This window comes from Ovis canadensis, chromosome 18 (assembly GCF_042477335.2).
Source record: "Ovis canadensis isolate MfBH-ARS-UI-01 breed Bighorn chromosome 18, ARS-UI_OviCan_v2, whole genome shotgun sequence".
NCBI classification, from domain to species: domain Eukaryota; kingdom Metazoa; phylum Chordata; class Mammalia; order Artiodactyla; family Bovidae; genus Ovis; species Ovis canadensis.
Window position 1 is genome coordinate 14,329,031 of NC_091262.1, and position 27,278 is coordinate 14,356,308.

The window sequence follows — 27,278 nt, forward strand, 5'->3', positions numbered from 1 at the left end:
ACATTGACACAATCACCTAGTGTCGGTAGTTTATACACATTATGGTTAACTCTTGCTCTTGCACATTCTGTGGGTTTGGAAAAAGATAATAATGACATGTATTATCATCATCATATTGTAATGGCCATAAAAAGCCTCTGTGCTCTACTCACCCTTCTTACAGTTTTTATCTTTATTTTTTTCCTCTTAACATTCAAATTAAAATATGACTTTGTCAAATAAATTTTATACTACCTCTTGGAACAATACACAGTTCTGTATGTGTTCCCTCGGTTGCATGACAATATTCAAGACAGCTTTGTAAATAGGCAGATATAAGGTTTTAATTTTTAACATCTAGACTTTCTAGATGTATAGAGTCTCATAAAGTATAATTTTGTAAATAATTCATTGTAAAGTTTCATTGTTTTCTTTAGAAATCTCAGCAGTGAAATGGATGCTGTTGTGGGTTTCTTGAGCTATATACCTGTTTAGGGATCTGCTTTCTGAGTTATGGAAAAGCAAGAGTTAAATGGTACTTTTTCATTTTTGGATTCTCATCTAAAAGAAAGTTTCGTATTTTTAGTGCTTAGATTTTTGTACATTAAAAAAGTCAAGTCGTAATTTGTAGTTGTGCTGCTGATAGGGTATTATATATTTTAATCAAAGGAAATGTGTCTTATAAGATTTTATTGTCTTTGAATTATACAGTGTTGTATTTAATTGGAATGCATGACAGCATACAAGACAGCATTGTAAATAGCAGTAAAAGAATCATTAAAAAATCTAGGTTTTCTAGATGCATGGGATTTCACTAAGTATAAATTTGTAAATATCTCATAAAATATCACAAGGTGGCTTCTATGGTTGTATTAGTGTAACAGAACTCATAATTGGCTTTTAGGACTGTGTAATATTTTGGTGTTTAGTTCAGTTCAGTCACTCAGTCATGTCCAACCCTTTGCGACCCCATGGACTGCAGCATTTCTGGCTTCCCTGTCCAATACCAACTCCTGGAATTTACTCAGACTCAGTGTCCATTGAGTCGGTGATGCCATCCAACCATCTCATCCTCTTTAATCCCCTTCTCCCACCTTCAGTCTTTGCCAGCATCAGGGTCTTTTCAGATGAGTCAGTTCTTCGCATCAGGAGGCCAAAGTATTGGAGTTTCGGCTTCAGCATCAGTCCTTCGAATGCGTATTCAGGACTGATTTCCTTTAGGATGGACTGGTTGGGTCTCCTTGGAGTCCAAGGAACTCTCTAAGAGTCTCCTCCAACACCACAGTTCTAAAGCATCAATTCTTTGGTGCTCAGCTTGCTTTATAGTCCAACTCTCACATCCATACATGACTACTGGAAAAACCATGGCTTTGATTAGAAAGGACTTTTGTTGGCAAAGTAATGTCTCTGCTTTTCAGTATGCTGTCTTGTTTGGTCATGACTTTTCTTCCAAGGAGCAAGCGTCTTTTAACTTCATGGCTGCAGTCACCATCTGCAGTGAATTTGGAGCCCAGAAAAATAAAGTCAGCCAGTTTCCACTGTTTCCCCATCTATCTGCCATGAAGTGATGGGACCAGATGCCATGATCGCAGTTTCTGAATGTTCAGTTTGAAGCCAGCTTTTTCATTCTTTCACTTTCATCAAGAGGCTCTTTTTGCTTTCTGCCGTAAGGGTCGTGTCACCTGCATAACTGAGGTTCTTGATATTTCTTCCAGCAATCTTGATTCCAGCTTGTGCTTCCTCCAGCCCAGCATTTCTCATAATGTACTCTGCATATAAGTTAAATAGGCAGGGTAACAATATACAGCCTTGACATACTCCTTTTCCTATTTGGAACCAGTCTGTCTCATGTCCAGTTCTAACTGTTGCTTTTTACTTCTGCAGTGGAGCACGTTTTTCCATAACTCTCCACCATGACCCGTCCATCTTGGGTGGCCCTACACAGCATGGCTCATGGTTTCATTGAGTTAGACAGGGCTGTGGTCCATGTGATTAGTTTTCTTTGATTGTGGTTTTCATTCTGTTTGCCCTCTGATGGAGAAGGATAAGAGGCTTATGGAAGCTTCCTGATGGGAGAGGCTGACTGAGGGGGAAACTGGGTCTTGTTCTGATGGGCTGGGCCATACCCAGTCCATCTTTAATCTGATTTTCTGTTGATGGGTGGGGCTGTGTTACCTCTCTGTTGTTTGAGCTGAGGCCAAACTATGGTGGAGATAATGAAGATAACGGCAACCTCCTTCAAAAGTTCCTGTGCGCACACTGCTTTACTCAGTGCCCCAACCCTGTAGCAGGCCACTGCCGACCCAGGCGTCCACCGGAGACTCCTGGGCGCTCACCAGCAAGTCTGAGTCAGTCTCTTCTGGGGCCACTGCTCGTTTCTCTTGGGTCCTGGTGCACACAAGGTTTTCTTTGTGCCGTCCAAGAGTCTGTTTTTCCAGTCCTGTGTAAGTTCTGGCGGCTCTGTTGTGGGGTTAATAGTGACCTCCTCCATGAGTGCTTATGCTGTACCCAGATCTGCTGAATCCAGAGCCCCTGCCCCAGCGGTAGGCCCCTGTTGATCCATGCCTCCACAGGAGACACTCAAACTCAAAGGCAGGTCTGGCTTAGACTCTGGCATCCCTGGTGAGCCCAAGGTTTTGTTTGAGCCCTTCAAGCATCTCTGGCAGGTATGGGGTTTGATTCTACATTCAATTTCGCCCCTCCAGCCATCTTGTTGGAGCTTCTCCTTGGATGTGGAGTTTCCTTTTTTGGTGGGATCCTTCATTCTCTTGTCAGTGGTTGTCCAGTAGTGAGTTGTAATTTTGGAGTTCAGAGGAGAAGATGAGCGCCTGACCATCTGCTCTTCCATCTTGGGTCTGCCATTACAGTTGGTGTTTATGCAGTGAGTTTTTGGGCATAGGGATATCTAGATTGTCTCCATGTCTTTAGATTGTTAGATTCTCATAGGAAAAGATTAGATTGTATACTTTAACAAAGAAAAATGACCAAAGGATTTTATTTTTATCTTCAGGAAGAAAGGAAGACATTAAAAGGGAATTGGCATTTAAGTCATAACTATTTTCATAGCTAACATAAAGTAATGGTTATTTTGCTATACTATATAAACATACTGGTTGAGAGTTTATATCCATATACAAACATACTGTAAATGTATATACATACATATGTAAAATTAGTTTTAGGGATATAGATAGGATAATTTCTCTTTAAACATCTATTCATTGCTTTTTTTCTTTTTAGGGAAAAAATGGAAATAGAATTTCAGTTATAAGCTTAAATGTGTAGAAACCTGCTTCATTTATATCTAAACATATGTTAATATTTCCATATATACTTCTGTGAGAACAGAATTTCTGTGATTTTGAGGTTTTTTTCTGAGAGCTTTTGAAAGTTTTCTGGTGGGTAGTTAAATTTGTATATTATAATCAGTAACTAATGTCAGGAGTATTCTCAATTGCCTATAATGTAAATAATGAAAATTTGTTAGAGGGATCATTTGTCTATCTTATTTTTTGTAGCAGTTTGGCAATGACAATCAAAATTTGAATATGTAAAACTTTTGAAATGATAAAACTTGCTGATGGGATTTTACCTGTTACTGTTCTCAAATTCATAAAGAAGAAAATATGTTAGAGATTGTAACATAATTTGAATGTCTGAAATATGCATCATTAAAAGAAGAATTGTAATGATAGCTTATTTGTATGACTGTCATTGAAACACTGAAAAAGTATTCTGATATTGAATGTTTTAAGTTGATTCTTTCAAATGTCATTTTTGAACAGATAACAACTAAATGTGTATGCTGAGATACGTCCATATGCCTCTGTTTTTTCTATTTGAAATATTAATGGTTACTATTCCTAAGGAGGGGGTTTTTTTCCGACATAATAGAATTAAACAATGCTTATTCAGTAGTGTTAACTATATTGGTGATATTTTAGCATTCTTTTTGAAACTTTTGCACATGTGTAAGTTCAGTACTAAAACATATGTTGCTATATGACAATGTAAAAGTGCAGATGTGAATTATGGAATAGAAAGTTGTCTGGAAAATCATAGCGAAAATTTAACATTACTATATAAACATACCAGGAAAAAAGGGACAGCTGCTATTTACTGCCTTTAAAATTTTAAATGTATTTCGAAAGCAACATCAAACAACCGAAGGAACTTAAAAGATACAGCCAATTTGTACTTGTCTTCATTGTTACCTGTTGACATTTTTGGAGTGTTGGGCTGTTGTATCCAGCTTTGTATTCCCAGTGACTGTTACGCATAGTTTTTGAGTGATCATGAAGAGCGTGTGACCTAGATACTAGTGCGGCAGAGAGTTTTAAACAGTGCATTAAAGGATATTTGATTACCCTCGGAAAGAAGGGAGAAGATGGGATTTCAGGTAGGTGCTATACAATTATATTTGGGTTGACAAACACATGAATGATAACAGTAGTCATTGAAAGTTTCTATAAAGCGTGATTTTATAAGACAGTGCCAGATTTGTGGCTAATTGTTGAGGAAAAGTCTCTTGGAATAGCTTGGGAATTACTCTTAATTAATGGGCCTAATTGGAGAATGGGTTATTTTCTTTTACAGTAGTTTGAGTCTGTTGAATGGATTGCTCATAGGTTTTTATGGCTTTTTAGATTATTCAGAATTGGCATGAAAAATTTCAGTAGTCTCAACATTCATGTTGAAAGTACTCTGAGAAGGTGTAAGTAAAAAAAAAATTCTGTTTGGGCTAGTCTTATCTGCTAGTTTTTTAATTTGCATTCACTATTCCTGTCACTTCTAAAGGTATAATAATCAGTGTCTCCTGGAATTTTATTTGTATCTGACCTTGGCTTTATTGTATACTTGCTTTTCAGGTAAATGAAAGGTGAAAGAAAAACATAACATGCAGATAATCTGAGGATATCTGAGATCATCAGGAACATTCTTCCAGTGGAGTTCCTTGATTTATAAATCTCAACTGTAAACCACAAGTAAGACAGTTCTGGATCAAGAAACGCTGTATTAGGACAAGATTTTGGCTAGGCTCAAGAAAACACTGGTGCAGACTTTGTTCTTGTACAGCTTGGAATTAGCAGATATTCCTAAGAATCAGTAAGTAAGCCAGTTACTTAAAAATATAATTGTATAAAAGATGGAGTCCATGAATACTGTAGGAGATGGCCTGCCTTTAATTAATTTAACACCAAACACGATAACTAACATTGCAAAACAAATGATAATCAATATTTTACTAATTATAAATTAGGGAATAGACCAGCTATTTTTGCATGTGTAGTTTGGTGGTAGAATAATGGTAGAGGTTCATGGCAGCCTAAGAAAGGTGCTAATATAGAATAATAGTAGTAGTAAAGTCATGTTGAAGTTGGAGAGTTAAATCAGCTACAGGATTAATTAATGAAGAACCGTTTCTAAGTGTTAGTTCAACATTAGCCTCCACTTAACCTGCTGCTTCAGTGTTTGGTCAGAATGCTATGTGCTTTACCTTATTATTTCCTTGTTTTTCCCTGTAGGGAGGTGGTAGTACAGGAAAAGATACTTTGCCATTTTTGTTTTAATCTCAATAATTGTCACCAGACCAGTTACATTATTGCTCATTCCAGGTTTTCTTCACTCCCATCACTGGGCTCAGGAAAACCCCTTGGTGATAGTGATTGTAAGGGCAATATGAGTGCTCATTTGATTGAGGGCAGGGAACTTTGGTTAGACAGGCACTGATTCTACTTTTCTTAAGTTTGATGGAATTTTGGTGGCAGCTAGTGTTTATTGTTCCAATAACATATAGGTAACTATCCTAAACGTGGTTAATATATAATACATTATTGTGCTATTTCTACAGATTCTGTGGGTGAAGATTTCTGAGAGTGCCAGAATGTATGTGGAATCAACTGGGAAGACCCAGTTCAATGATTGAGAGTAATTCAAACCACTAGAGTCTTCTGGATACTTTTTCACTCACATCTGGCATTGGTTTTAGATGACTTGGAAGGTTGGGCTTAGCTAAAAGGCTTTTTAACCATCACACAGTCAGGTTCTCACTTGAATCATAAAAATAAGTGTTTGAAGTGGCATGGCCTTTTTTGATTTAGTTTCAGAGGTCATGTAACATCATTTCTGCCATATTCTGTTGGCTAACCTTGTCATGGAGAAGGCAATGGCAACCCACTCCAGTACTCTTGCCTGGAAAATCCCATGGACAGAGGAGCCTGGAAGGCCGCAGTCCATGGGTTTGCTAAGAGTTGGACACGACTGAGCGACTTCACTTTCACTTTTCACTTTCATGCATTGGAGAAGGAAATGGCAACCTACTCCAGTGTTTTTGCCTGGAGAATCCCAGGGACGGGGTAGCCTGGTGAGCTGCCGTCTGGGGTTGCACAACGTCGGACACGACTGAAGTGACTTAGCAGCAGCAGCAGCAGCAACCTTATCATGTGGCCAGCCAGAATCTCAGCGTGGTGGGATAGTGCCAGGGTGACTGCAGGCACAGATAGCTTGCAAGACCAGATTGAAGACAGTACAATAGATTAAGAGCTACACATGTGGAGCTTTAGTAGTTTTTTGTATTGTTTTTGAAGGGGTCCTTGATTTTCAGAATTCTACTTTTCTCACACTCAGAATCTCTTTTTAGATAATTTTTGGCAAATATCTTACTCATTGCCTGACGTAAAGTCATACTGAATTGTTTTGTGATTTGGGGAGTTAATTAGGCAAAAGATAGAAAATTAGAAAAAAAATGATTTTTGGATTAAGTCACTTGGGAAATGAAAAATAGAAAAGATTCAGGTCCAGAGTGTAGATACTGAAATGTAGAATCTTAGAACTCCTGAAGCTGTGGAACTATAGGAAGAATGAGAGGGGACAGCTGTTGATGAAGTCAGTAATGTAACAGATGCTGAATTCCTGCCCTTGACACTGTAGGAGCTTTTCCTTCATTTCCCATTCTGCCTTGCTGTAGGATTACTTCATGGGATGTGCTGGCAAGAAATGAATACTGACAAATTCCTTAAACGTTCTTTCTCAGAGAGCCTTATTGCCTACCTGCTGTCCATGGGATAACCTTGAAAGTAAAGGTTTTATTCAGAAAATGTTTCCTTTTTCCTCAGGGATAAATCATAACTTAAGAGAAGATTACAGGCTTCCCTCATAGCTCAGTTGGTAAAGAAGATCCACTGGAGAAGGGATAGGTTATCCCCTTCAATATTCTTGGCTTTCCCTTGTGGCTCAGCTGGTAAAAAATCCGCCTGCATTGCAGGAGACCTGGGTTCGATACCTGGGTTGGGAAGATCCTCTGGAGAGAGAGAGGCTACCCACTCCAGTATTCTAGCCTGGAGAATTCCATGGACTGTATAGTCCATGGGGTCACAGAGTCGGACATGACAGAGCCATTGTCCTTTCATTTTCTTTCAGTTTTTCAAAGAGAAGATTAATGGTTTTTTGAAAGGTACCTGCTCAGCAATTCTGATGGGGCCTATAATGCATTAGGAACTAAATGGTTTCCTAAGTTCCTTTGTAGACTATATCTTTAATATAGTTACTATTTTTCTTATCAGATGGACTAAGTTTCTTGGTTATTTTCATTGCAATATTTAGGTATTGGTATGTTTCTTATACAGAAAGCCATGTAGATTACATGATATCATGAGTGAGTGATCTGGTGGAGATGAAAGAGTAATAAAGAGACATAGACAATGTGAGGAGAAAGTTCAAAGGATCAGTTCATAAGATACAAGAAGCAAGATATAAGAATACCAATACCTGGTTTTCTCATTGTTAAAAGAATTCCAAAGCAAATTTTGATTCACTTGTTTTTTCATGTTAGAATAGCTATTTATTGCATTTTATTTTATGTAATGAAATGAAGTATGCTACTAACCTTTACCCATTTTTTCCCCAGTGTGTCCTCTCAAGTGATGACTACATAGGAAAACTGATACCATTGATTCTGCCACCATCTTCCATAAAACCAAAAAATAGTCTTCATAATGTATGGCAACTCCTCATTATTGTATTGCAACAGACACTCCCTGTAGATCAGAAAAACAGGCTGAGAAGGCTCAAATTTAAAGGGTGATATTGGAGAGAATTGTAACCAGGCATGTGGACTGTTTTCATTGTTGCTATTGGACTGAATCTCAGGAGCTTGAATGATGGAGACAGTGTTATGCCCAGGACCTTGTAATGTCAAAGCTTCGTTTCATTGCACCCAAAAGTATTATTGCATATATTTAAAATTTTCATTTATCACAGGGAAATTTAAAATTGATTCATAAAAAATCACAATTTTCAAGATTTCAAAGGATATGGAAAATTTTAAATGTAACATTTTACTTCTTAAATGCTGTTTTTCCTCCTCTGATTCTGCCACCTCTGTCTATGTTATCTACTTATTGATGAAATTTTGGGCATATCTTATGGGTTTATTGATCAGTTAACACTCATGGCATTTTGGGGGATCTGTATATACTAGCCACAGGTTTTTCTATGCAGTAAGCATTGTTTATATATGAATTGTAAATTTATCCAACTAATTTGTTGAAATAATTCCAATGAAAATATGAAGACTAAGGATACCCAAAATTTACAGTTTCAAGTCCAAACTAAAATAGATTTTCCTCTATTATATAGACAGGATTTCATCAATCTTATCTACAAGTGTTTATATAGATATAGTTCCTAAAACTGTATAAATGTTACATTTTTATTCTTTGGCAATATGATGTTACAAAGAAATTGCCTTTTCTTCAGCCTGTCATTTTCATAGATGCTTAGTCCTTACCAGTCTCTTGCATTATTTCATTTTTCTCTTTTTTTTATTCTTTTCATTTTCCTTGGTATATCAATGTCTTAGTGTAGTACAAATGAAATACCATATTTTATTGCTGTCAATTTACTGTGTTTTGTATTTTGGTTGTATATTAAAATATAATCATACTATGTTTTATGCCTTGTGAGTTCTGTGTTTTTCTTTAAAACATGTTTGTATTAGTATCATTTCCTCATCTGTTTTTTTTTTATCACATGTTTTGCCATTTCTCTTTCATTTATCCTTACTGTGGTTTTAAAGCATTACATATTCAAATTGTTTACCTTGACTTAGGTAGTTACCACTCATCTTCACTTCTACCATAATCATAGAAATTCTGACATATAATTGATTGAATTTCTATTTATTTGTCTGCCTTACTTTCTATTGTTACTTTAAAATTACTGATGAATCTTTTCTATTCCATTGAGCTCTCTCATTTCTCTTCTTTTTCAGAATATTCCCTGACTAAACTTGCATTTTTTCTCTCAATTGATGCTTAACATTACTTTGCAAGTTGGAAAAAATAATGCAGTTTTTATTTCATTTGCAACAATTTAATAGATTAATTAGGAGAGACTAGATCTCTTTGAGTCTTCCTGTCGAACAACAAGGTATGTCTTTATATTTTTCTAAAATCAAATTGTTATGTTGGAATACTGCTAGTTTAGCTTTTCTTTTTAAAATTCATTCCTAAGCATTTCATAGTTTTGTTACTGTAGTGATAGGGATTGCAAAACTAGTTTTTTTCATATTAATATATGTAAATCAGCTTTAATATTTTTTAAATACAATTTCATTGAAACTCAAATTATGATTTTCTTTAATTTTTAAATACTTACGGGTCATCTTATGAACTTTTTCACCTTTTAAGAATTTCTCATCAAATTTGGTGACATTTAATAAAATGTCTTTGTTTTCAAGTTGATATTTGCCATTTTAATTATTAAGATGAACTGAATTTTTCTAAAACTGAAAATTTTTGTATCCAATGAATATGTGAACTACAATTTGTTTATTTTTATATTATCTCTCCCCTATTACAGCTATCATTATTTTATTGACACTTTCTGAGAAGATAGTCCTAAACACAGAACTTTATTTTGTGTTTGCTTTACTAGCTCTGTCAAAACTGTTCTGAGTGTTTTTTCATGTAGACTGGAAACAGGAAATACTAGCCTTATTTAGTTTCTAATTCTATATTGATATATGACTTAATATCTCCACGAATGTTGCTTTGGTACTACATAGGCTTTTGTTGTTGTTCATTTGTGTTTTTAATATTTTCCAACTACTTCTCTAAACATCTTTTATTGCAGTATACAGTTATAAAAAACAGTAAATGTCTATTGATGTGCAATTATCAACTGATAATTTTATACATCTAAAGTGGTATCCAGTGTTGCATGTAGTTGTCAAAATCTGCTTAATCTCTCATTTGGGATGGCTGTTTAGTTTGATTTTCTTGATTTTTAACACTTGGAGAAACTACAAAATACCTGAACCACGTGCATCTGGGTTTGTGTGCTCTTTTTTCTTTCCTTTGAGTTTGAAATATACACTTGGCAAAAATACTATGGAAGTGATGTAGTTCTCAGTTCATCCCTGCTTGCTGCTGCTAGCTGCTAAGTTGCTTCAGTCGTGTCCAACTCTGTGCGACCCCACGGCCTCCCACCAGGCTCCCCTGTCCCTGGGATTCTCCAGGCAAGAACACTGGAATGGGTTGCCATTTCCTTCTCCAAGGAAATCACTAGGGATCATATAATGTTGACAGTGGGCTTCCCTAGTGGCTCAGTGGTAGAGAATCTGCCTGCCAGTTAGGAGACTGGGGTTCTGAAAGACCCCTTGGAGGAGGGCATGGCACCCCACTCCAGTATTCTTGCTGAAGAAATCCAATGGACAGGTGCTTGGTGGGCTACAGTCCATGGAGTCACGACAGAGTCAGATGTTCTAACTAAAAACAAATGTTGATAGTGCCTTATGACTAGTGATGTAGCTTTGCTTACTTACTGTTATAATTAATAAGTATCTTTTGTCAAAGATAATGCCGGTACTCTTATACTTTGATATGCTAATTTTAGTGTGTATTAAAGTTTCTTGTCAAATTATAATTTTAAGAAAATCTGTCAAATCTACATTTTAATTTTATTTTTTAAATTTATTTATTTTAATTGGAGGCTAACTGCTTTACAGTATAGTAGTGGTTCTTAACATACATTGACATGAATCAGCCATGGGTGTACATGTGTCCCTATCCTGAGCCCCCTTTCCCTCCTCCCTCCCCATCCCATCCCCCTGGGTCATCCCATTGCACCAGCCCTGAGCACCCTGTCTCATGCATCAACCCTAGACCAGCGATCCACTTCACGTATGATAATATACACATTTCAGTGCTACCCTCTCAAATCATCTCACCCTCGCCTTCTCCCACAGAATGAAAAAAGACTGTTCTTTACATCTGTGTCTGTTCTGCTGTCTCACATATAGGGTCATTGTTAGCATCTTTCTAAATTCCATATATATGTGTTAGTATACTGTATTGGTGTTTTTCTTTCTGACTTACTTCATTCTGTATAATAGGCTCCAGTTTCATCCACCTCATTAGAACTGATTCAAATGTGTTCTTTTTAATAGCTGAGTAATATTTTATTGTGTTTACATACCACAACAGTCTTATCCATCCGTCTGCTCTTGGACATCTAGGTTGCTTTCATGTCTTGGCTGTTGTAAACAGTGCTGTGATGAACATTGGGGTACATGTGTCGTTCAACTCTGGTTTCCTCTGTGTGAAGAAACATTTTATTATGTGAAGTTGTCTGATTGGGAGTTGTCCATTCTCCCCATTCAGTTTTTCAGTTATTCATTTCAGTGTAGACTCATGGATATTTTCTTTACCCTATAGATAAAGATGGATCTCTACTACACTACCTTTTTTTTTTTTCCCGAATTATCCCACATTTGGCCTCTGTCTTTTCAACATGTCCCTATCCTTTCTCTAGTAACAGTATCCAGGTTCATTTTGTTCTTATCTTAACCCCCGTATGAAACCTACCATTTCTCCTAGGATCCCTGGTTCCTTAAGGGAAGTAAGATTCGAGAGCAAGATATGTATCAACTTCATTTTTCTTTTTATGGCTTTCTGTGGGTAAACCACATATTTTCTGTTGATGAACTTGGATGTTTCCGCTCTTTTGCTTTGAATAATAGGGCTAGTGGCTATCCACATTGAACAATGATTCTATGAACACTGGTATAGAAATGTCTGAGTCTCTGTTTTCATATCTTTTGGGTAGATACTTAGAACTAAAATTGCATGGTAATTCTCTGGGTAGCTTTTTGAGAACTATCCAGTTTTTGTTATAAAATGTTTCAAAGACAGAAGAGAGCATAATAAACTTTCACATATTTTGCAACTAGAACTAATAGTTGTCAGAATATTGCCAAATTTTCAAAATTAGAAATACAGTGATACTTTGGCCCTATGTATGTGTACAGAACACATTTTTAAATAACTACAATTTCATATCCCTAGTATTAACTAGAATCCTTTAATATATTTTAAAATAAATCCCCATGTAAATTTATTAGTTGTTCCAAAGATAACTGTGATAGTTGGAAGAAATCTGAATCCAAACTGGAAATACATTTTTATCTAGGCTACTTTTAGCTTAGTTTGGCAAATTATTAATTTATTTCAGTTCAGTTCAGTTGCTCACTCGTGTCTGACTCTTTGCGACCCCATGAATCGCAGCATGCCAGGCCTCCCTATCCATCACCAACTCCTGGAGTTCACTCAAACTCATGTCCATCGAGTCAGTGATGCCATCCAGCCATCTCATCCTCCATTGTCCCCTTCTCCTGCTGCCAAACCCTCCGAGCATCAGAGTCTTTTACAATGAGTCAACTCTTCACATGAGGTGGCCAAAGTGTTGGAGTTTCAGCTTTAGCATCAGTCCTTCCAAAGAACACCCAGGACAGATGTCCTTTAGAATATACTGGTTGGATCTCCTTGCAGTCCAAGGGACTCTCAAGAGTCTTCTCTAACACCACAGTTCAAAAGCATCAATTCTTCGGTGCTCAGCCTTCTTCACAGTCCAACTCTCACATCCATACATGATCACTGGAAAAACCATAGCCTTGACTAGACGGACCTTTGTTGGCAAAGTAACATCTCTGCTTCTTAATATGCCATCTAGGTTGGTCATAACTTTCCTTCCAAGGAATAAGCGTCTTAATTTCCTGGCTGCAATCACCACCTGCAGTGATTTTGGAACCCAGAAAAATAAAGTCTGACACTGTTTCCAGTGTTTCCCTGTCTATTTCCCATGAAGTGATGGGACCAGATGCCATGATCTTTATTTTCTGAATGTTGAGCTTTAAGCCAACTTTTTCACTCTCCTCTTCCACTTTCATCAAGAGGCTTTTTAGTTCCTCTTCACTTTCTGCCTTAAGGGTGGTGTCATCTGCATATCTGAGGTTCTTGATATTTCTCCCAGCAGTCTTGATTCCAGCTTGTGCTTCCTCCAGCCCAGCGTTTCTCATGATATACTCTGCATATAAGTTAAATAAGCAGGGTGACAATATACAGCCTTGATGTACTCATTTTCCTGTTTGTAACCTGTTTGTTGTTCATGTCCAGTTCTAACTGTTGCTTCCTGACCTGCATGTAGGTTTCTCAAGAGGCAGGTCAGGTGGTCTGGTATTCCCATCTCTTTCAGAATTTTCCACAGTTTATTGTGATCCACACAGTCAAAGGCTTTGGCATAGTCAATAAAGCAGAAATAGATGTTTTTTTGGAACTCTCTTGCTTTTTCCATGAGCCAGCGGATGTTGGCAATTTGTTCTCTGGTTCCTCTGCCTTTTCTAAAACCAGCTTGAACATCTAGAAGTTGATGGTTCACGTATTGCTGAGGCCTGGCTTGGAGAATTTTAAGCATTACTTTACTAGTGTGTTAAGTGAGTGCAATTTTGCAGTAGTTTGAGCATTCTTTGGCATTGCCTTTCTTTGGGATTGGAATGAAAACTGACCTTTTCCAGTCCTGTGGCCACTGCTGAGTTTTTCAAATTGTTGGGCATATTGAGTGCAGCACTTTCACATCGTCATCTTTCAGGATTTGAAATAGCTCAACTGGAATTCCATCACCTCCACTAGCTTTGTTCATAGTGATGCTTTCTAAGGCCCACTTGACTTCACATTCCAGAATGTCTGGCTCTAGGTGAGTGATCTTTGTGATTTTTTGAGTTTAATGTCAGATTTTTGAATTGTCTCTTGTTAGTGAAAAACACTTAATGAAGTCACTAGTTAAAATACAAAGAGTTTTCTTGCAGTTACGACCATCAGAAGTTGCACCAGCAGGGAGAATGTGGATATTGTGATAATGGGTTTTGATTTTGCAGAGATTTCTATGAAATACTAAGGAATTCATAGAGCACATTATTACCTTTTGGTTGTGCCATTGTCTTTTTATTTTTAACTTTGAACTGGTCTATAAATTACCAGTAAGAAGTTACATTGGAAATGATATTTCAAAGAATACATGTGTGGTTGAATGGCATAGAAATAATTTTGAATACAAGATGGGTACCAGGGTCTCAGTAAATGAGCTGAGGAAAGAAAATTAGTTTCATCATTTTTGTACTTATACCTGGTGTTTGTAGCCAGGAGATAGATTTCTGTAGTTAGGATGATGGGAGTTGTTTTCCATGGAGTACCAGCTAAGTCTTGACATAAAGATGATACTCATCTGTCATGAGGCCTGGCTGTGTGATAACCGGATGTTCACTTTCATTTGCAATCTCTCCCTCTGTACTCTCCCAGGTGGTGAACATGTGGACAAGAGGATCATAGATATCTTCTGCAGTGGTTCCATCCACAGCACTCAAATGTTGTCATTATTTCCCCCTTTTGGACATTATTGCATCTTTGTATCCCAAAGGGCACAACTTTTATATATGTATACTCAGGAATAGAATTGGCATGCTTTTGAGAAATAATTGCCTGAAGTGTTGTTTGTACTTCTCTGTGCTCTGAATTTATCTTGTGTTTTTCTTTATTGTTGTATCTACATTGTTGGATTTTTTAATCCATGTTTTACTTTACAAATGTGAGATTTGTGTCTGATAAATGTAATTAATGCAACCCTACTCCTTAGTCTTGTCCCAGGTGATAGCCAGGCTTTCTCTCGAGCCCAGCGCCTCCCATGTGCCAGTCTTGGTATCATTTATGAGATACTTTGTTTCTTATTGGAATCAGAAGCTCACAGTTATTAGAGGGGTCCTAAACAAGATCTTGTTAAAATATTTGTATTATCTGTAAAACCTCTCCAGTTTTCCTCTTTATTGAGTCTACTAGGTCTCCTCTAGAACAGGATCTGATTCTTAATTATAGTTGTCATCTTTCCCATACATGAATTTAAGATCTTGATCCCATCACACCTCTGGCTGTATAAGGAGAGCTAGATCCTTGTGCTGACATTTTGAGCCATGATAATGCAGTCTTGTGGAAAAATAGTTCCATAATTTTCTTGGCTATACTGGCATTTTCTTCTTTGGGACTGGACTATAAAAAACACATGAGGTTTTCTTTTAAGTCCATATCACTCTGATGTTTACCTAAGTGGGCTTAATATAGATAGTGTGTTTACGGAAAGTTTTGTCTACTTCTGGAAAATCAGATGCACTGTCTTATCAGGGAACTACTAACTGCATTGCCCAACTTCTGTCACTGTACAAGCCTGATACCTAGTGTGTTGAAACTGGGCATCCAAGAACGAAGGGTTATTAAACAACTTAGACTGTAGTCATTTATCCTTCATCCTACATTCCTACTTTATAGGAGTGATAAGAGTTGACTGTGGTATAGAGGCCAGTAATTTGTCTAAATTTATTTATGTTGAGTTTATTTTATAAGTATGCCATCATTATGATATTTGTTGTTTTACAACTTTATTTTTTCTTTAATATTTTGCAGAAATTTTCCAAACCAATGAATAGAACTTATCTGCAGAGTTTCCACTGGCTATATAAGTACATATTATAATTAATTTTCCATTTCTTTATTTGGAATTGCAGGTTAACTTTGTTTTTATTGTTGCATATAAAACATATAAATACATATAAATGCATATAAATACAACTTTGTTGTATTGTTGCATACATTCTGTCATGTATATAATTTTATATATAAAAATTGGTCTAATTCTGTGATAGATTTTTAGACGTGGAATTGTTAGACCATCAATTCTGCATATTTTAGTTTTAGTAGATATTGTAAATTTGCTCTTGAAGTGTTTTCTAGGACAACAAACATAAATGGAGAAATGGTAGTGCTAATTTCCATAAAAACTGTATATGGTGGATATTATCAGTCCTTTAACATTTTAGCCAATCTAATAGGTAAAAATAGTATTTTTAACTTAAATGTAAATAGTAAGTGGCCATGAATAAAAAAAAAGCAAATAGGGACAACTCTATTCACAAGAGTTGTCAGAGGTAGAAACAATTGACCTCTTCTAAATGTAGTGCTTCATGGGGGTTCACAAACTTCCTAAATATATCTTATACCAGTGTTTATTTTTTCTGAGTTTATTTTTGAAATAATTTTACATTTAGAATTGCAGAGCTCTATAAAGAACCTCCATATACACTTCACCCTGATTTTTTTCTACATTGTTTTGTTCTTTTTCTAGTTTTTCCTCCCTTCATCCCATCTCTCCTTCCCTGTTTCTTTAACTTTCTACCTGCCCAATTATTGTTCTTATATTAAGAATCCCTTATGAGTAAGTTCCAGATATGCCTCAGTTCAGTTCAGTCGCTCAGTCGTGTCCGACTCTTTGCGACCCCATGAATCATAGCACACCAGGCCTCCCTGTCCACGATGCCTAAATAACCCCAAATATTTCAGCATTCACTTTGTAAGATCCAGGGCATCCTTTTAAATTAACCTTGGTACGTTTCACAAAATCATGAAATTGGTCAGTAGTACAAATATATTACACTAAGACACATTCTATATTCAGATTTCACCATTTCTAAAATATTTCTTTCTGTTATTTCTCCACCTTTGAGGACCTAGGAAAGGATCCTCTGTTACATTCAAGATGTTCGCCTGTTTTCTTGAACTGACTGAGGAGTCCAGGTTCAGATTTGCTATAGATCAATATTCCATATAGACGGTACATTCCCAGTGTTCCTCCCTACTTTTGTTTGCTTTGTTAGGCTTTCATAACCTAATCTAGTGTCTGAGCCTGATGGCAAGTGAACTCCAGTCCTCTGTGGTACTGTGTATAGATTGCTACAGTGATTATGTTGGCTAAAATCTGTATGTTGCTAAATTCTGTGTTCCCTGTAAGTAACCAAGGAACTATAAGCAATCTACCAGTCATAATTCCAAATTTTATGCCAGAATAAAGATATTCTGAGTTTTGAAAAATGGCCTGGTTGAATTAATGAAATGTTCTTAAATCATCCTGAATATGATGAGTTTCAAAATCTAATTATTTGGTGCTGAGGCACAAGTCAGGAATGGAAATGTCATACCGATTTATAAATTGTAGACCAATGCAGTATATTTACAGAGGTATCATGACCTAAGGCATTGGTTAAAATGGTGACATGAGTATTCCCTGCTCTCTGTTTCTAACTTTGTGCTTAGTCTCTGATGACAGTCTTAAAGCAGAGGCTCAGTAAATGTCCTTTTGTGTTTTTAGGGAATATGGAAGGGAAGCCAAATTACTGATTGTAAACAAATGAAGTATGAGCTAAAAGAATGTGCAAAATAAACAGGCAAATGAATTACCATTAAAGAAAATTGTCATCTAAAGGAGAAACAATTGAAGACAGTCCAGGGACTAAGGACATTTTGTTATTATTTTAATGTAAATATGGGGCTTTCAAACCTATAACAAGAGTATCTTGGAAAATTTGAAATCTGCTTGACTAAAATACATCCTCTTCCTTTTTTTTTTTCTTTACCAAATTCATAGATTCAGCCTCAATGTAGCAAAACCTTAACATTTCCATAGAATGAAGGGAGTTTTTAAAAATTAAATAGGAAATGATAACAGGAAAGCATTTTACTATTTAATTATTCTCCGGGATGTTAGCTGTGCTACCAAACAGTTTTTAATACATGAAGAAATGAAGAGGAGTACCAAAGAGAATTCATTCTCTCTGATTTAAAAGTAAATGCAATGTGCTTACCTTGGAGAAGAGGGCAGGGATGCAACATGGCTGGATCTTTTTCATGAGGAAAGGTACTTTTCAAGGTAGCTGCTTGAAAACATGGAATGAAGATACAAAGAAGAGTAAACCACATGGGTGACCATAGCACACAGGGACTCCTCATTAAAAAGAGGCCCAGTAATTACTTGAGTCTCCAGTCACAGCAGAGCCTCTTCCTCCCATACGGTGCAGAATGAGTTAGTCCTAGGAAGAGTTCAAGGAGAAGATCGTAGCCTCTCAGCTCTCCATATCTCTTGACGTTTACTACTCTCTGGTAAATCATTTATGCAGAATTCCACGACTGTGATTCTTGGGGTATTTGGTTTAACAAACATAGGACACTAAGTTAATTTCAAGGCAGACTATATAATTGGTTGAAGATACTGCCTCCACATTTATTTGGCCGTTTAAGATATCCTTGGGAATTCATCATATAGGATTATAAAACAAATCCTGTTGACTTTTTAAAAAATTTTTCCATAATTAAGTCTTAATATTTATTTTCAAGAATTATAGACTCTAAAAATTTTCTCCCATAATGCCTCATTTAGTATTTTTCAAGATAGAATGTTCTCACATAGTCCTGAGGCAAGAGTCATTGCGTGGTTCAGTAGCTGTATTTTATTAATAGTTAATACCAACTGCTTTTGTCTTTCAGACGTTTTAAATTTTGACTTCTACAGTACTTAGGTTTTCTGTATTTTTATGTATTCAAGCATGGTAGGTAGCATGAAGATCACTGTGGTTAAAAAAAATGGAAATAAAGCAAATTACATGGTTATTTCAATAATCACATGAAAGGTGGTGTGCTAGGCTTGTCGACATGGAAGTGTTGTGAAGTACTGAGATTTAGGATGTGTTTTGAAAGTGTCGATTAAATATTGAATGATTCTGGGTGGGATCAGAAGAGAATTCAAATAGGAGAAATAAGATCAGTGCCTTAGCACCTGAATGAACACCATTTACTATTCTAGAGAACATTGGGTTTCTTGAATGCATGATAAGAAAGAGATACATTTGCCAGCCTTATATTCATATTAATCTCACAGGTTAAGTTATTGGTTTTGTGGTAGAAATAGTACTCTGGGGCTTAGGGGGGAATTGGGGATTGAGATGTTACTTTGGATTAATCAATACAAGATTGTTACTTATGGCCACAGGGAAGGAGGAGATGTAGTCATGAAGTATATGTAAGAATAGGAATGTATTCACTGAAGACTGTGCCTTGTATGTGCTAGCATTTAGATAATTGAGTTAATGAGGGTCATCCAATAAAGGAGATTGTCAACAGTGGCTAGAGTCATTGAAGACCAAAAGATTTTATTGTCCCTTAAGAGAAACAAAGATTGAATTTGTAAAAGGAATACCAGGGATAGCAGTTAGCTTTGCATGGCACTGAAAGGCACAATTAAGTTTGGAAATGAAGTAAGAGAAGATCACTGATTTTTACTAAAATGCTATATGGAAAGAGAAAGGTAAATAGTATTTTAATATTGTCAAGGCCAATTCAAAGGATCCCCCTGAGTCAACAGTTTGCCCTGTAGTACCAGTGTCAGTCTGGTACAGACACATGCTGATATCTTGTGAATTGGTTGCTTGAATCATGATAAAGTAAGGATGTATGTCAGTTGTACAGGCTGAGATCCCTTCAGAATTCCATATTATATACATATAGAACTGACTGTCTTCATACAAGCCATCAGTATTACCATAATAACCTTCATGCAACTGTAATCTTGCAGTTCCACTTGTGTCTATCTGTTCCTGTATCTTTTGGCAGTGGAAGAATATCTCATCAAGGCAAGTCTGTGCAGTAGTTTCAGAGATTGTGACTTCTGTGAGATACTGAGAAAAGACTGTTGGAAAAAGGAATAATGGGTAAGGGCCAAGTGAATAAAAGATGGTGCTAGGAATCAAGGAAGCAAAGTCAGATGGGATGTAGAGAAGGTAGAATTTTGAAGGGAAAACCCACAAGGCCAAGGTTAAGGTGTCCTGAACCCACCTTTTAGATGATAATTCTAGAGCAGCAGTCCCCAACCTTTTTGACACCAGGGACCTATTCATGGCAGACAGTTTTTCCATGGACCAGGATTGGAGGGACGGTTTCAGGATGATTTCAAGTGCTTTACATTTATTGTACACTTTATTTCTAATCTAATGTTGATGCCAATCTGACAGGAAGTACTAGTTCAGAGGTTGGGAACTCCTGTTCTAGAGGACAGTAAGTGTTAGTAACATGATTAACGTCGAACAGACAGGACTATGGATGATGATCTTTCCCAATTGAATCCGGAATATTTCCAGAAATTTATTGTATTACTAACTAGTGGTTTAGAAATGAGTCTGAAATTTTTTGGCCCAAACTGTCTAAATTACTACCATTTAATACACAGCATGCTTTATTAGGTCTCTTAACATTTCATTACTAGATTTTGTTTTATTGTTGTATCTGCTTAAGTAGACTAGAAATATTGAGCTCCTTTTGACAGGGATGTTTTCCTATTAATATTTTGCTTTCCATTTATTATCTCATAGAGTCTACCATATAACAGGTGTATAATTGTAACTGTGGTGTTTAAAGTACTTTCGTGCTTGGATGAATGAAAGTTTGATGATTTAGCCAGTCACTTAAAGGGCGAGGAAAGTAAGAGTTTATAGAGAACCCCACATGAGGCAGCTCTTTGAGAATGTTTTTGGGAGTATGATAGTGATGGATGAGGAAATCATAGATATTGTATGCTAGATACTTATGCTGAGTAGGAATGCACAAGTACAGATTTAATATTAGGGAATCGAGCATCTGCTGAATTAGACTTTATGCAGGTTGAGTTAAAATCCCCATTCATTGTTGTAGAGTAGTATAATGCAGCCTTTTGTTTTTTTCCTTTCTGCTTCTGTAGCATGTACCAAGAGGTATCCTGTTTTTTTTTTTTTTTCCTACCATGTTCTTTCAAACAAAAACAATCCAACTCTTCCAAAGAGGAAGCTTTATAGATGGTAGACTTTTTCCTCTGGATAGGATCAACATATTTTGTAATATTGCTCCTTTTAAGTAGTATATAATATCCCTGAAAATATTCATTTTCTCTGTAATATAAACTTTTCTAGTTTTAAAGTTTGCTTGAAAGTGAGAAGCTGGTCTTGAGGAGGGACTGTGAACAGATCAATACTAAGACAGTGAATTGTAGCATGTAGTCTGTTATTGATGGTTGTCAATCATGAGAAGGAACAATATAGTACAGTCTGTATGGCTGATTTCAGTGAGAACTTTTAATATTTATATTTATATCTTTGAACTTCCTAACTTTAAAAAGTCCTTCCCTTTTGTATCTGTATCCCATGAAGTGTATGGGTGTTTTTTCCAAGTAAGATAGTTATATTCATCTTTGTGACCCAGTTCCAGTTCATTTGTTTAGTGTTGAAATTTGAGGAGTGCTGAACAAATGTATACAGACTATTGATAGGGAAGAAAAATCTTTGTCTTAAATAAGAGACCAAGAAAGATAATAAAGAAAAGAAAATGGGGATTGAATGTGAGCTCTTTGCCACATTGCTGTCAGGTTCACAGAGTCCAGAAGAATAAGAAGATTCACCTTTATGGTGATTGTGAAGATGGGGAAAGTGCCCTGTCGGCAGCAATCTGACCAAGTAGTCAGAGATTGTTGATTTCTAGAAGGACACCAAAACAGGATATTTCCCTCCTCTTATTTTACTTTTGACTTACTCAGCTGTTCTGAGTAAGTTTAAGAATTCTTCTGACCTTATTACCTTCAGAAAAAGTATTCCTGTTGATTCACTTTGGGATGGCAATAGTAGTGATAGCTTCAATCAGAGTCCTGTTAAATTGTCTAGTTGATGCATAGTTACTGACATTTATAATGTGAATTCATAATTCCTACCCAAATCCCCTTCTCTCAGTGGATAAAATGCTGTTTGGAGAGAGTATGAGAATGGATCATGATAAAATGGTAAGTTGGGCATGAGAATGCTGTTTTCAGATCTGAAGTATCTGAGGATTGTTCAGTGTGCCTTAATGTAAATAGCTGCATGTATTGAGTCCTATTTGCTTTAGCTTCCCAATTTACTCTTTAAAAAAAAAAACAAATTTATTCATTTTAATTGGAGGTTAATTACTTTACAGTATTATATTGGTTTTGCCACACATCAACATGAATCTGCCACAGGTATACATATATTCCCCATACTGAGCCCCCTCCTTCCTCCCTCCCCGTACCATCCTTCTGGGTTGTCTCAGTGCACCAGCACCAAGCATCCAGTATCGTGCATCAAACCTGGACTGGCTATTTGTTTCATATATGATAAATTTGTAATTGTATCATTATTAATACACGTACCAATTCTGATTTATGTCTTATGCTGTCTCTTTTTCCTGAAATGTATATAATGAGCTCCTACTTGACAGGGATTTTTTTTCTATCACCTTGTCTTATCCTGCAGTGTCGGAAAATAAGAGTTTCATTGGTTTGTGAAATAGACACATTTATGAAGGAATGAGTGAAAGAAGTCACAAAAATGAGAGAATATAACAGTAAAGATGTGATAGTGTTATTTTAGATAGACGTGATCCTATTTGAGTTATTTGGCAATCTCTTGTGTTTGACAGTGTTGAAGGAACATAGAATTTAATGATTTTTTTTGAGATGTAGGCATGCAGATAGTAACTCTTTCAGTTTATTTTAAAATAAGTAATAGCAAAACTCATAAAAATAGCCAAATTGGGGAAATTAGAAAAGGATCACTCTGGATCCTCCCTCCTATGTTGGTTCCATGTGAATGTTGCATAAATTTCAGTTAACCATGACTTCCACTTTGTTAACCCTTTTGAATTTGAGTAGGAAAGGACAGGGAGAAGGCAATGGCAACCCACTCCAGTTCTCTTGCCTGGAAACACCCATGGACGGAGGAGCCTGGTGGGCTGCAGTCCATGGGGTTGCTGAGGGTTGGACATGACTGAGTAACTTCACTTTCACTTTTCACTTTCACTGCATTGGAGAAGGAAATGGCAACCCACTCCAGTGTTCTTACCTGGAGAATCCCAGGGATGGGGGAGCCTGATGGGCTGCCGTCTCTGGGGTAGCACAGAGTCAGACACGACTGAAGCGACTTAGCAGCAGCAGCAGCAGCAGGAAAGGACAGAGGAGCAGCACTAGCACTGACAGGAGTGTAAGTCTGTCTTCAGGTTTATTGATGTGTAGGGAAATGATGTCAGTGGACCAGGAAATGCTCTCTGTTGCCTGTAGAATCATAAGGGATTAGTTGTGGTGCTAGTTGCTACTACTTTTGTTTGATACTGTTTAAGAAATCTATATTCCTGAAGTTTTTCCCAACTTTATGGAGTTGTAGTTTACAATTGAAATGATAAGTGATATTTAATACGATTTGATATATGTATACAACATAAAAGTATTCCCCCCATTGAGTTAATCAGAACACCATTACCTAACATACTTATTTTTTGTATTTTTGTGTGAGAGAGCATTTAAATTTTACTCTCTTCACGAATTTTAATTGTACAATAAATAGGGTGTTGCCTGCTATAATCACCATGTTATACATTAACTTCTCAGACTTTATTGTTCCAATTGGAAGCTTGTACATTTTACCAATGCTCACTATTTCTCCCACCCCTAAGTCCCCAACAACCACTGTATTCTGTTTCTATGATCTTGACTTTATTATCTTTCAGATTTTGTATACAAATGAAACCATGATTGATTTGGCTTTCTGCCTGGCTTATATTGCTTATATCACTTAGTCCTCCAGGTTCATACATGTTGTAACAAATGACAAGAATTTTTTCTTTCATAAGGGTCAGTAATATTGCATCAAATATGTGTGTATATATACATACATATATATATACATACACAGCCTGTATTTTCTTTATCCATTCATGTCATTGAACAACTAAGGTTGTTTGCATATCTTGGCTATTGTGAATAATGATGCTATAAACATAGTATAGATAACTCTTTGACATGATATTTTGTTAAATTTTATGTGAATTTTTTTCCTTTGGCTATGTACCCAAAAGTGGGATTATTAGGTGATACGACAGTTAAATTTTTAATTTCTTGAGGAACCTCCGTATTATTTTTCATGCTGGTTGTACCAGTTTACATGCCTACCTGTAGTATCAATATAAGGATTCCCTTTTTTCTTTATCCTTGCCCACTTTTTGATATTTCTTGTCTTTTTGATAATAGGTATAAGTCCTAATAGGTGTGGGATGATAGCTCATTGTGCTTTTGATTGTGCATTTTCCTCATGATTAAAGATGTGGAACACCTTTTTATATACTCATTGGCTTTTTTTATTATGTCTTTGAAAGAAATGTCTACTTACATCCTTCATTTTAAAATTGTTATTATATTTTTGCTCTTCAGTTCTGTGACTTCCATGTATATTTGGAATATCAACCCCTTATTGGATATGTGGTTTGCAAATATTTTCTCTCATTTTATAGGTTGACTTTCACTTTGTTGGTTTTTTTCATTGTTGAGCGGAAACTTTTAGTTAGATGTAGTCTCCCTTGTTTTGTTTAGTTTTGCTTTTGTTGTATTTGCTTTGGGTATCAAATAATAAATATTACTGCCAAGGAGTCTACCTTCTGTGTTTTCTTCTAGGAGAATTATGATTTCAGATCTTCTATTCAGGTCTTTAATCCATCCAGAGTTGATATTTGTATATTACCTGTGACTGTCCAGTATTCCCAATTTACTGACATGACTGTCCTTTACATGGTGTATATTCTTGGCTCATTATGAATAAAATTGAACAGAGGGCATCCATGTGTTATTCCTGATCTTAGAAGAAAAGCTTTCAGCATTTCACTGTTAGGTATGATGTTTGCTGTGGACTTGTTTTTTATGGCCTTTAGTATATTGAAGTACATTCGCTTTGTACCTTGAGGTGTAGTGTTAGTTTATTTGAGATGTTTTTTTTCCCTTAATGTAGGTGTTTATCACAATAAGTGTCCTCCTTAGAACTATTTTTGCTACATTCCATAAGCTTTGGTATATTATATTTCCATTTTGTGTCATTTTTTTGATGTCTCTTTTGAATTATTCACAGTTTTTCTGGAGCACATGACTTAATATATATTTTAAGAATTTTTCAATTTCAGTTTTGTAGTTTCATATCATTGTGGTCAGAAAAGATGCTTGAAATGATTTAATTTTTAATTATTAAGACTTATTTTGTGACCTTGCATATGATTTATCCTAGATAATTTTCTATGGATTCTTGAGAATAATGTTTATTCTAGTGCTGTTAAAAGGAATGTTCTGTAAATATCTACTAAAGTTCATCTGATCTAATGTGGTGTTCAGTTTTTAACTCCTGTCTGACTCTTTGTGATCCAATGAACTGCAGCACGCCAGGGTTCCCTGTCCTTCACTATCTCCCAGAGTTTGCTCAAATTAATGTCCACTGAGTCACTGATGTCATCCAACCACCTCATCTTCTCTCACCCCCTTCTCCTCTTGCCCTCAGTCTTTCCCAACATCAGGGTCTTTTCCGATGGTTGGCTCTTTGCATCAGGTGGCCAAAGTATTGGAGCTTCAGCATCAGTCCTTCCAAGGAATATTCACGGTTGATTTCCCTTAGAATTGACTGGTTTGATCTCCTTGCAGTCCAAGGGACTCTTAAGAGTCTTCTCCAGCATCATAATTCAAAAACATCAATTCCTCAGTGCTCAGCCTTCTTACAGTCCAACTCTCATATCCATACATGAGTTCTGTAAAAACCATAGCTTAATGCAAACATTTGTCAGCAAAGAGACGTCTCTGCTTTTTAATATGCTGTCTAGGTTTGTCATACCTTTTCTTCTAAGGAGCAAGTGTCTTTTAAATTTATGGCTGCAGTCACCATCTGCAGTGATTTTGGAGCCCAAGAAAATAAGTTTGTCACTGTTTCCACTTTTGCCCCCATCTATTTGGCATGAAGTGATGGGACCAGATGCCATTATCTTAGCATTTTCAATGTTGAATTTTAAGCCACCTTTTTCACTCCCCTCTTTCATCAAGAGGCTCTGTAGTTCCTCTTCACTTTCTACCATTAGAGTGGTATCATCTGCCTATCTGAGGTTGTTGATATTGCTCCCTCTCATCTTGATTCCAGCTTGCGGTTCATCCGGCGTGGCATTTTGCATTAAATTCTCTGCATATAAGTTAAATAAGCAGGGTGACGGTGTACAGCCTTCACATACTCCTTTCCCAATTTTGAGCCAGTCCCATTGTTCCATATTTGATTCTAAGTGTGCTTCTTGACCTGCATATAAGTAAGATGATCTGGTATTCCTGTTTGTTGTGATCCAGATAGTCAAAGGTTTCAGCATAGTCAATGAAGCATAAGTAGATATGTTTTTAGAATCTGCTTGCTTTGTCTATTATCCAGTGGATGTTGGCAATTGGATCTCTGGTTCCTCTGCCTTTTCTAAATTCAGCTTGTACACCTGGAAGTTCTTGGTTCACATACTGTTGAAACCTAGCTTGAAGGACCTTTGAGCATTATCTTGCCAACATGTAAATGAGCACAATTGCGCAGTAGTTTGAACATTCTTTGGTATTGCCTTTCTTTGAAGTTGGAATGAAACTTGCTTTTCCAATCTTGTGTAAGGCCTAATATGTAAGGTCTAGTATAAGTCTAATGTTCTTTTTTAGTGATTATTTCCATCTGGATGATCTATCCATTGTTGAGAGTGGGATATTGAAGTTCATTGTTATTATTGTATTGCTGTGTAATTTTCCCTTCAGATTTGTTAGTATTAGCTTTATGTATTTACATGCTTTCCAGGTGGTGCTAGTGGTAATAAAACCCACCTATAGTGCAAGAGACACCAGAGATGTGAATCCACTCCAGTATTTTTGGCTGGAAAATCCATGGACAGAGGAGTCTGATGGGTATAGTTCATGGGGTCGCAAAGAGTTGGACACAACTGAGCAACTGGAGCATGTACTGACACATTTAGGTTTTCCTATATTGGGGTTGAAATAGTTGAAATTGTTACATCCTCTTGATGCATTGACCTTGTATGTAGTGACCTTATTTTTCTCTTACAGCTTTTGGCTTAAAGTCTGTTTTGTATGATATGAGTACAGCTATTCTTTGTTAGGTTTTTTTTTTTTTTTTTTGCATAAAATATATTTTTCTATCCCTTTGTTTTCATTCTATAGAAGTTCTTTAAAGCTTAGGTGAGTCTCCTGTAGGCAGTATGTAGTTGGATATTTTTTTAAATCCA

At 36.4% G+C, this 27,278-nt stretch overlaps 1 long non-coding RNA gene across 1 annotated transcript; it reads left to right on the top strand.

Moving 5' to 3' along the window:
* The first annotated feature begins 365 nt into the window (after positions 1-365).
* On the top strand, positions 366-8,932 carry LOC138423315 (uncharacterized). The gene is made up of 3 exons (XR_011250228.1): positions 366-4,378; positions 4,848-5,085; positions 7,886-8,932. It is a non-coding gene; the product is annotated as an uncharacterized lncRNA (long non-coding RNA).
* Positions 8,933-27,278: the final 18,346 nt, after the last annotated feature.